At 36.7% G+C, this 8,108-nt stretch overlaps 1 pseudogene; it reads left to right on the top strand.

The window, feature by feature from the left end:
- Positions 1-7,320: 7,320 nt before the first annotated feature.
- On the top strand, positions 7,321-7,858 carry LOC103001854 (transcription factor 7-like 1; annotated as a pseudogene).
- The last annotated feature ends 250 nt before the right edge of the window (positions 7,859-8,108 follow it).

The following is an 8,108-nucleotide window of genomic DNA, read 5'->3' as shown; positions in this document are numbered from 1 at the left end:
CACAATAATAATAATAGAAACTACTATTACTATATTAAAGGGTTGTTGAAAAGATAAATGCTCACATATATGTGTATTTTTAATTTAATTTAATTTATTTTTTTATACAGCAGGTTCTTATTAGTTATCCATTTTATACATATTAGTGTATACATGTCAATCCCAATCTCCCAATTCATCACACCACCACCCCCCACATATATGTGTTTTAATCATGTAAGCTGATAATCAGTATATAAGTTAAGGGGTTATAAGTATCATGAAAATGCTTTACAGCATAACAATACATGATAATATGCTGTATGCTTATGTAAGGCCTACATATTTACTGCATAAGAAGATAATGTTAGAAACCATCCTACTAACTTGTTGCCTTTACCTTTTGCTACAAAATTCCTTTTATTCTGCCATAATGAAGGATCACTAGTGAGTTTAGGTTTTATGAGTAGGCACTATAGTACACACTAAGTATGTTACCTGAGAACCTATATCATGGTTGAGACATAAAACACAGTTATATAAGAAAGGGATTGTCTGGGTGGAGAAGAGGGAATCAGTGCCAGAAGTATATCTGCTGTCACATTTGTTCTGTATGACCAAATATAGCATAAACTGAATACAATTCATTGACATGTGAATTGTTTCCAATACTACAAAGCTTCAAACACATTGATGATATTATAATTATCTACCTAGAAAAATCTAAAGAATCATTAGGAAAACTGATAAGTTACAAAGTAGTTCAGAAAAGTGTATAGACAGAAAACAGGTATACAAACATTTAACAGAATCTTTATATACTAGTAATAATCTTTCGTAAAAGGCAATAGAATTAAGAAGCCATTTACAATAGAAAGAAAAAGCAAAATACTCAGAAATAGGTTTATCATGAATGGTTAAAACCTATGTAAATTTAGATGGAAAAACAATCATTTTCTTGGAAAGGATGAATCTAGGTGAGACTGGGGTAATTTCTACATAATTAGTTTGATATTTAATTAATTTATATTAATACATAAGTTAAAATTCCAATGTGGCTTTATTGATTATTTGAAAAAAGTTGTTTGATAAAATATTACCTGCATGAATATGGATAAGGTTAATCAAGATAAACCACCGAAAACAAAAAGAACGAAAATCTCTGACATATCAGGTAGGAAGTTGTATGGCAAAACTGCAGTGAATAAAAAGAGGCAGATCTGGCTTGAAATTCAGAGAGAGAGAGAGAGAGAGATCACTGAGAGAACATGAATGCATTAAATACTACTGAATGAAATTCACCAGGCAGGTTAGCACCGATTACGGAAGAAGTATAGTATGAAAGATACGTACCTGTGGGGATTGAGGATTATTATTTTTTTATAAGTTTGCATATTTTTGTGAGAAAAGATTACACTTGTTATTTATAATATCAACATAAACATACGTGTATGTAAGCATATATGATGTATTTGTGTATGCGTGTGTGTTAACCTTGGAGCAGACACTGAATGTAGGACTTTAAAGCAGTCATTTAACCCCCACAAGCCACACTTGTGCCTTCTGTAAAAATCCAGTAATTGCTCTTGAAATTAAATAAGAAAAAAAATATTAAGTTTTACTTAGTGGTTACATATCAAGCAGGGGCTTAGTAACTACATTTAGGTGTTATATAATATATATCACTTAGAAAATCCAAGCAAACGACTAAAAGATGAGGTCTACCGGATAAATACTTCAGTAAGAAAGGCAGAGAGCAGAAAAAAATTAATGGCATCCCAAAGGCACAAGTATGCACGTCTGAGAAGGAGAGGAGGAACTACGGAGACACAGAGAATGATCACGTTTCTGGTAAAAATTCAGCTCCAAATGCCAGGCTTAACCTCTTTGGGTTTCTGTTGGTTTGCGAACTGGTCCCCTTACATGGAGGGCAAGGAGAGAGGGAAGGAAGAGGTAGGCTGCCCCAGATCGGTAGGCGGCAATTTACTGAGTAAGGGAATTTACATGCAAGGCTTGTCTCCCAGGGCTGCATCCCCACTTGCTTGAATCTTAAAAGTCCATATAGAGGCCTTAACGGGGTTCAGTCATATACTCTGTCCAGCTGGTCTCAGCAACACCTCGCTCTCTCGAGGCTGTGTCCTTGGAACAGCTCCCACTGTGGGAACAGTGAGCAGAAAGTATCTTCCAAGGGTGGGGAGGGGAGAGGAACCTCTGATTGCTCTGAACCAGCTCACAGGTCAACCAGCAGTCACATCCTTCTCCAGGAGCTCCCCCAACAGTTTCCTTCTTCCAGATCTTGTTTCTATAATATCTTCCTGCCTTGTTATATGATGTTTTTGTTGGTTTGTTTTGTTCAATTTTGGTTTCGTTTGGTAATATTAGTGGTGCTCTTTGAGAAGAGTGGCACAAATTTCCTAGTCTGCAATTATTCCAAAGGAAAGTCCATACATAGAGTTTCAGATGGATTATGCTCACTTCATTTTCACAACAAAGTTATATTCTAGAAACGTACTAATTCCCTATTAAATATTTTATAATGACTGTATACAGCACAAAATGAACTAAATATTTTGATGCTTTCATTGTAAAGCAAACCAACAAACAAAAAATTCTTTTGGCTGTGTAAATAGGTATAATGTCTATGTACAAATAAACGTGAGTGGGTTTTTTTGAGCATGGAGTAGGTTGTGGAAGGGTATGTATGAGAACGCTTGCCATAAGAACATTGGGGTGCAAACTGCAATCAGAAGGGTAATGAGGGACATCAATAATTTCTCTGAACCTAGTTTTCTACTGTGTCTCTAGCAATAATAACCAGATATCTTGAAAATAAATAAGTGTAAGAGAAAAAGACATGTTTAATAAACATCTTAGGAGAATTACTTTTTTCCAGCATCACTGAGATTTAATTACAAATAAAAATTTATATATTTAAGGTGTACAAAGTGATGCTTTGATATATGTATATATTATGCAATGACTACCACAATCAACCTAATTAACATATCACCTCACATAATTACCATTTTTTTCTGTGAGAACAATTAAAATCTACTCTCTTAGCAAATTTCAAGTTTACAATATAGTATTAAGTATAGTCACCATGCTGTACATTATATCTTCAGAATTTATTCATCCTGCACAACTGGAACTTTGTATATTGGTAATTCCCTGGTGGTCTAGTGGTTAAGACTCTGTGCTTCTACTGCAGGGGGCACGTGTTCCATCGCTGGTCCTGGTCGGGAAACTGAGCTCCTGTATGCCACGTGGTGCAGCCAAAAAAAAAAAACCAAAACCAAAAACGCAAAAAGATGTTCAACATCATTAGCCATGAGGGAAATGCAAATTAAGACTGCAATAAGACACCATTGCATACTATTGGAACAGCTAAATTAAAAAACAGTGATGATACCAAATGTTGGCAAGGATGCAGAGAAACTGGATCTCTCATATATTGCTGAGGGGAATGTAAAATGGTACACCTGCTCTGGAAAAGTTTGGTAGATAATTTAAAAACTAAATATACACTTACCACATGACTCTTCAATCTTCCTCTTCAACATTTATCCCACAGAAATAAAAATTTGTCTACAAAAACTGTTGTACACGAATGTTCATAGCAGCTCCATTTTTAATAATCAAAAAGTGGAAATAACACAAATGTCCTTCAATGAGTGAATGGTTAAACAAACTGTGGTACATATATACCATGGAGTGTTACTCAGCATTACAAATGAATGAACTATTAATACTCACACAAGTTAGATGGAGCTTAAGGTTATTACACTGGGTAAAAAAAATAGAACCTCAAAATATTACATATTTATGATTTCATTTATATAACATTATCTAAATGAAAAAAATGTAGAGATGGAAAACAGATTCCCAGGGTTAAGGCATGGAGGTGGATGAGGAGTGTGTGACTGTAAAGGGGTGTATGATAGAGTTCCTTTGTGGTGATGGAACAATTATGTATCCTTATTGTGGTAGTGGTTATACAAATCCATATATGTGACAGCATTTCATAGAACTTACAGACACACACATACACCGACACAGAGAGAGAGAGAGAGAGAAATGAGTGCATGCAATAACTAATGAAATCTGAATAAAGTCTATAATCTAATTGATAGTATTCTACTAAAGTCAATTTCCTGATTTTGATAATGTACTATGGTTATGCTACCATAGTACCTACCATGTGGTAGTATGCTACCGTAAAAGGAAGCTGAATGAAGGATACACAGGAATTCTTTGTACTATTTTCACAATCCATTATGAATGTAAAATTACTTCAACATATAAAGTTAAATAAAAGTAAATAATAATGAAAATAATTAGAACAATAATGATCATTTGTGTTAGTATTAATTGATGGATAATCTCATATGATCCTCACAGCAATCCTATGATTTAGAAAATATTATTAATTCTACATCACAGGATTGCCATGAGGTGTCAATGAGGAAGTCTTTTGGAAGATTAAAAGCAACATAGAATTATAAGCCATTATATTATCACAACACATCTCAAATTTTTGTATACATCCCCTATAAAAGCACACAGGCATGCACACACACTTATATAGACACATTTACAAATCAAAATGGCCAATTTCACATATCAGAAAGGAGAAAACTCTGTCTTGGAAAGATCTTGCATTTCCTTTAATTTAGTCATCCTAGAATAAAAGGCTGTCATGAATTTGTCAAATTAACACTTGTTAAGTGGAGCACAGAGTGTCAGATCACAGCAGAATTTGAAATAGAGAAGTTTATTACTCACAGGTCCTGGAGGAATTACGGGGCACCCCTTGAGGGGTCACACAGGGAGGTCAAGGCAGAGTGCAGCCAGAGGGAGAGACAGGACCTAGGGCACATGCTTTTATTAGGGTCCATGGGTGGAGTGCTTTGGGGTTTCCAGGTTACGGTGGGATTGATCAATTCAAGTCAAAAGAGTGAAGTTTTGGTAAGCCCCATGGGTGTCTTATCTAAAGGGCACATAAGAGGGCAGACTGTTGATCACAAGAACTCTTGGGGAAGTTGTATCAGGAACTTATATTTACTTATGACTTTGCCAGCTGCTATGTAGGGCATGTGCTTGCATGAGGGACTCGTGTCTGTGTAAGGCCCCCTCAGGCCATTTGGTTGAACAAAATGGATGCCAAGGCAGCAATATCATGGAGTAGCTTAGCTAAACTCTCAACAAAAGCACAAAGTGATACTTTCATAAATATGGAAAGCCAATATTTAGATTAATATCTAAATTTAAAATATTTCATGAAATCCTTAAATAAAGAGGGTATTGCAGGCATTTGAAACACCAGATCCTCAATGGTATTGTAATGCTACAATAATGAAAACCTTGCACTATTGGCTCAATTAATGACAAAGATCAATATACTTAATTGAGAGTTGAATTGCTCTTGCATAAAGTAAGTATTTAACAGAAATAGACATCCACAGATATATTGTCAATTTATAACATAGCCAAACTCAGTCCATGTGTGTTAAAATTTAGATTAAAAAAAAATTAGAATTAAAAAAAAATAGGCATCATTATTTACAATTGCTAAGACATGAAAGCAACCTAAGTGTTCACGGATAGATGAATGGATAAAGAAAATGTGGTACGTATCTACAATGAAATATTATGCAGCCATAAAAAAGAAGGAAACCTTGCCATCTGTGACAACATGGATGGATCTTGAGGACATTGTGCTAAGTGAAATAAGTCAGACAGAAATAATCTCACTTACATGTGGAAGCTAAAATAAATAAATAAAACCAAATTCATGGAAAAAGAGATCAGATTTGTGGTTACCTGAGGCAGAGGATGGGATTGGGAGAATTGGATGAAGGTGGTAAAAAGTTATACACTTACAATTATAAAATAGGTATTGGGGATGTAATATAAAACATGATGACTATAGTTAACATTGCTGTGTGGTATATTTGATAGTTGCTAAGAGAGCAAATAGTAAAAGTTCTCACAAGGAAAAAACATTTTTTTATAACTATATGAGGTGATGAGTGTTAACCAAACCTCTTGTGGTCATCATTTTGCAGTATATGTGTGTCAAGTCATTATGCTGTACCTCTTGAACTTATACAGTGCTCTTTGTTAATTATATCTCAGTAAAACTGGAAAAATAAAATAATTTTCAACCCCCCCCCCAAAAAAAGGCATTACTTACTTTCACCCAGATGGAGGTTCATGGTGAGTTATTTAATGAAAAAGATGGATTATGTAAGATTAATTCTACTTGGTAAAAATGCTATTTTGTTTCAAGGTCTCCAGTGAGTCACCGGATCAAGATGTAGCCTTAGTCAAACTCTATAACCTCCCTTGGAAAATTACTCCAAACTGATTACCTCATAGATAGCAAAGGGAATTCTAAACAAATCAAACAAGATTAGTCAAACTCTATAACCTCGCTTGGAAAATTACTCCAAACTGATTACCTGAAAGCTCGGGTAACAGCCCAGCTAATGGACAAGTGTTGAAGTCAATGAGAAAAACACACATGATCCCATGTTTTCAGAAGCTACCAAGGCCAAACTTTATGGACTGGCTTTGAAGAGACAGAGAAACATAAATGCTGTTATCATCACAATATTTGATTCTATACAACGACTTGCATGAATACATGCAATTTTGGAGTATTATATATATTTCTAAATGTGGCGAATGTTGAATAAAATGAACTAGGCAATTAATATTGATTAAAGAAGAAGTATGAAATGAAGGGTAATGGAGAAGGTATTACTTTTGTTTTTTTATGTTCCGTTGCCTGGTATCACTAGCAATGGTGAAAAATAATTTGCAATGTTATTAAGAAAATTATTATGAAAAATAATAAAATAATTGATACCATAGATCAGTTATTTGATATGTTGTTGCAAATAAGAAAAAAATGATAATAATGATAATCATTAACACTTGATGCTTACTTACATTTTCTGGCAGAGAGCTTAGTGCTTATATGTAGATTATCACCCTTGACCCTCACAACAATCTTACTCTATAAAAATATTATGAATTGTATGTCACAGAATTTTCATGAGAATTCAGTGAGGCAACATATGTAAAGACCCTTTTGGAATCTGAAAAGTAGTAGCAGAAACATAAACGGTTTTATTTATACTATCACAAAATTAAATTTCTTTAAAAATACACATTTAATAATCACATTTGAGGGAGTTCCCTGGTGATCCTTGGTTAGGACTCTGCGCTTTCACTGCCACCGGGAAACTAAGATCCCACAAGCCGCGCGGCGCCGCCAAAAAATGTTTTTAAAAATCATATTTGAGTTGCTGTTTAGAATTCACTTTGCTGTCTATGAGATATGAAGTTGAACTAGCCCGGGACAACTACGGTAAGACAAAGAAGAGGAAGTGAGAAAAGCAGCTGTCCCAGACCCCCGCCCAGCAGCAAGGCCAGGAGGCAGAAGGTGCTCTGGCCTCCAAAAGGAAGAAGCCGTGTGTCCCGTACCTGCCCCCTGAGAAGCCCTGTGACAGCCCTGCCTCCTCCCACGGCAGCATGCTGGACTCGCCGGCCACCCCCTCCGCGGCCTTGGCCTCCCCGGCCGCCACCCGCTCGGAGCAAGCCCAGCCCCTCCTCCCTCACCACCAAGCCAGAGACCCGGGCCCAGCTGGCTCTCCACTCGGCTGCCTTCCTGTCAGCGAAGGCTGCCGCCACCTCCTCTGGCCAGATGGGCAGCCAGCCCCCCACCCTGTCCCGGCCCCTCCCCCCGGGGTCCGTGCCCACAGCTCTGCTGACGTCCCCCCCTTCCTTCCCAGCCATGCTCCATGCCCACCAGGCCCTCCCCGTGCTCCAGGCCCAGCCTCTTTCCTTGGTCACCAAGTCTGCCCACTAAGCTGCCCCCTGACCTATGCAGGCTGTCACGTGACTCATCGAGTAGTAATGATGCAGCAGCAGCAGAAGAAGAAAAAAAAGGTAACTTTATTGGTCAATATTTGACCACTCTGGACTGTTCTGTAAAGTGACTGGTAACAGCAGCACTTTACGTTCTGTAGATGTAAACAGTAGCTGATCTTAAGGCTTTTTTAAAAAACAAAACAAAACAAAACAAAAAATCTTTAAAAAACAAGAACTGAAAAGTAGTG

This window comes from Balaenoptera acutorostrata, chromosome X, assembly GCF_949987535.1.
Source record: "Balaenoptera acutorostrata chromosome X, mBalAcu1.1, whole genome shotgun sequence".
In the NCBI taxonomy this organism is placed as follows: domain Eukaryota; kingdom Metazoa; phylum Chordata; class Mammalia; order Artiodactyla; family Balaenopteridae; genus Balaenoptera; species Balaenoptera acutorostrata.
Note: the sequence above shows the minus strand (reverse complement) of the source record. Positions and strands in the feature narration are given on the sequence as shown.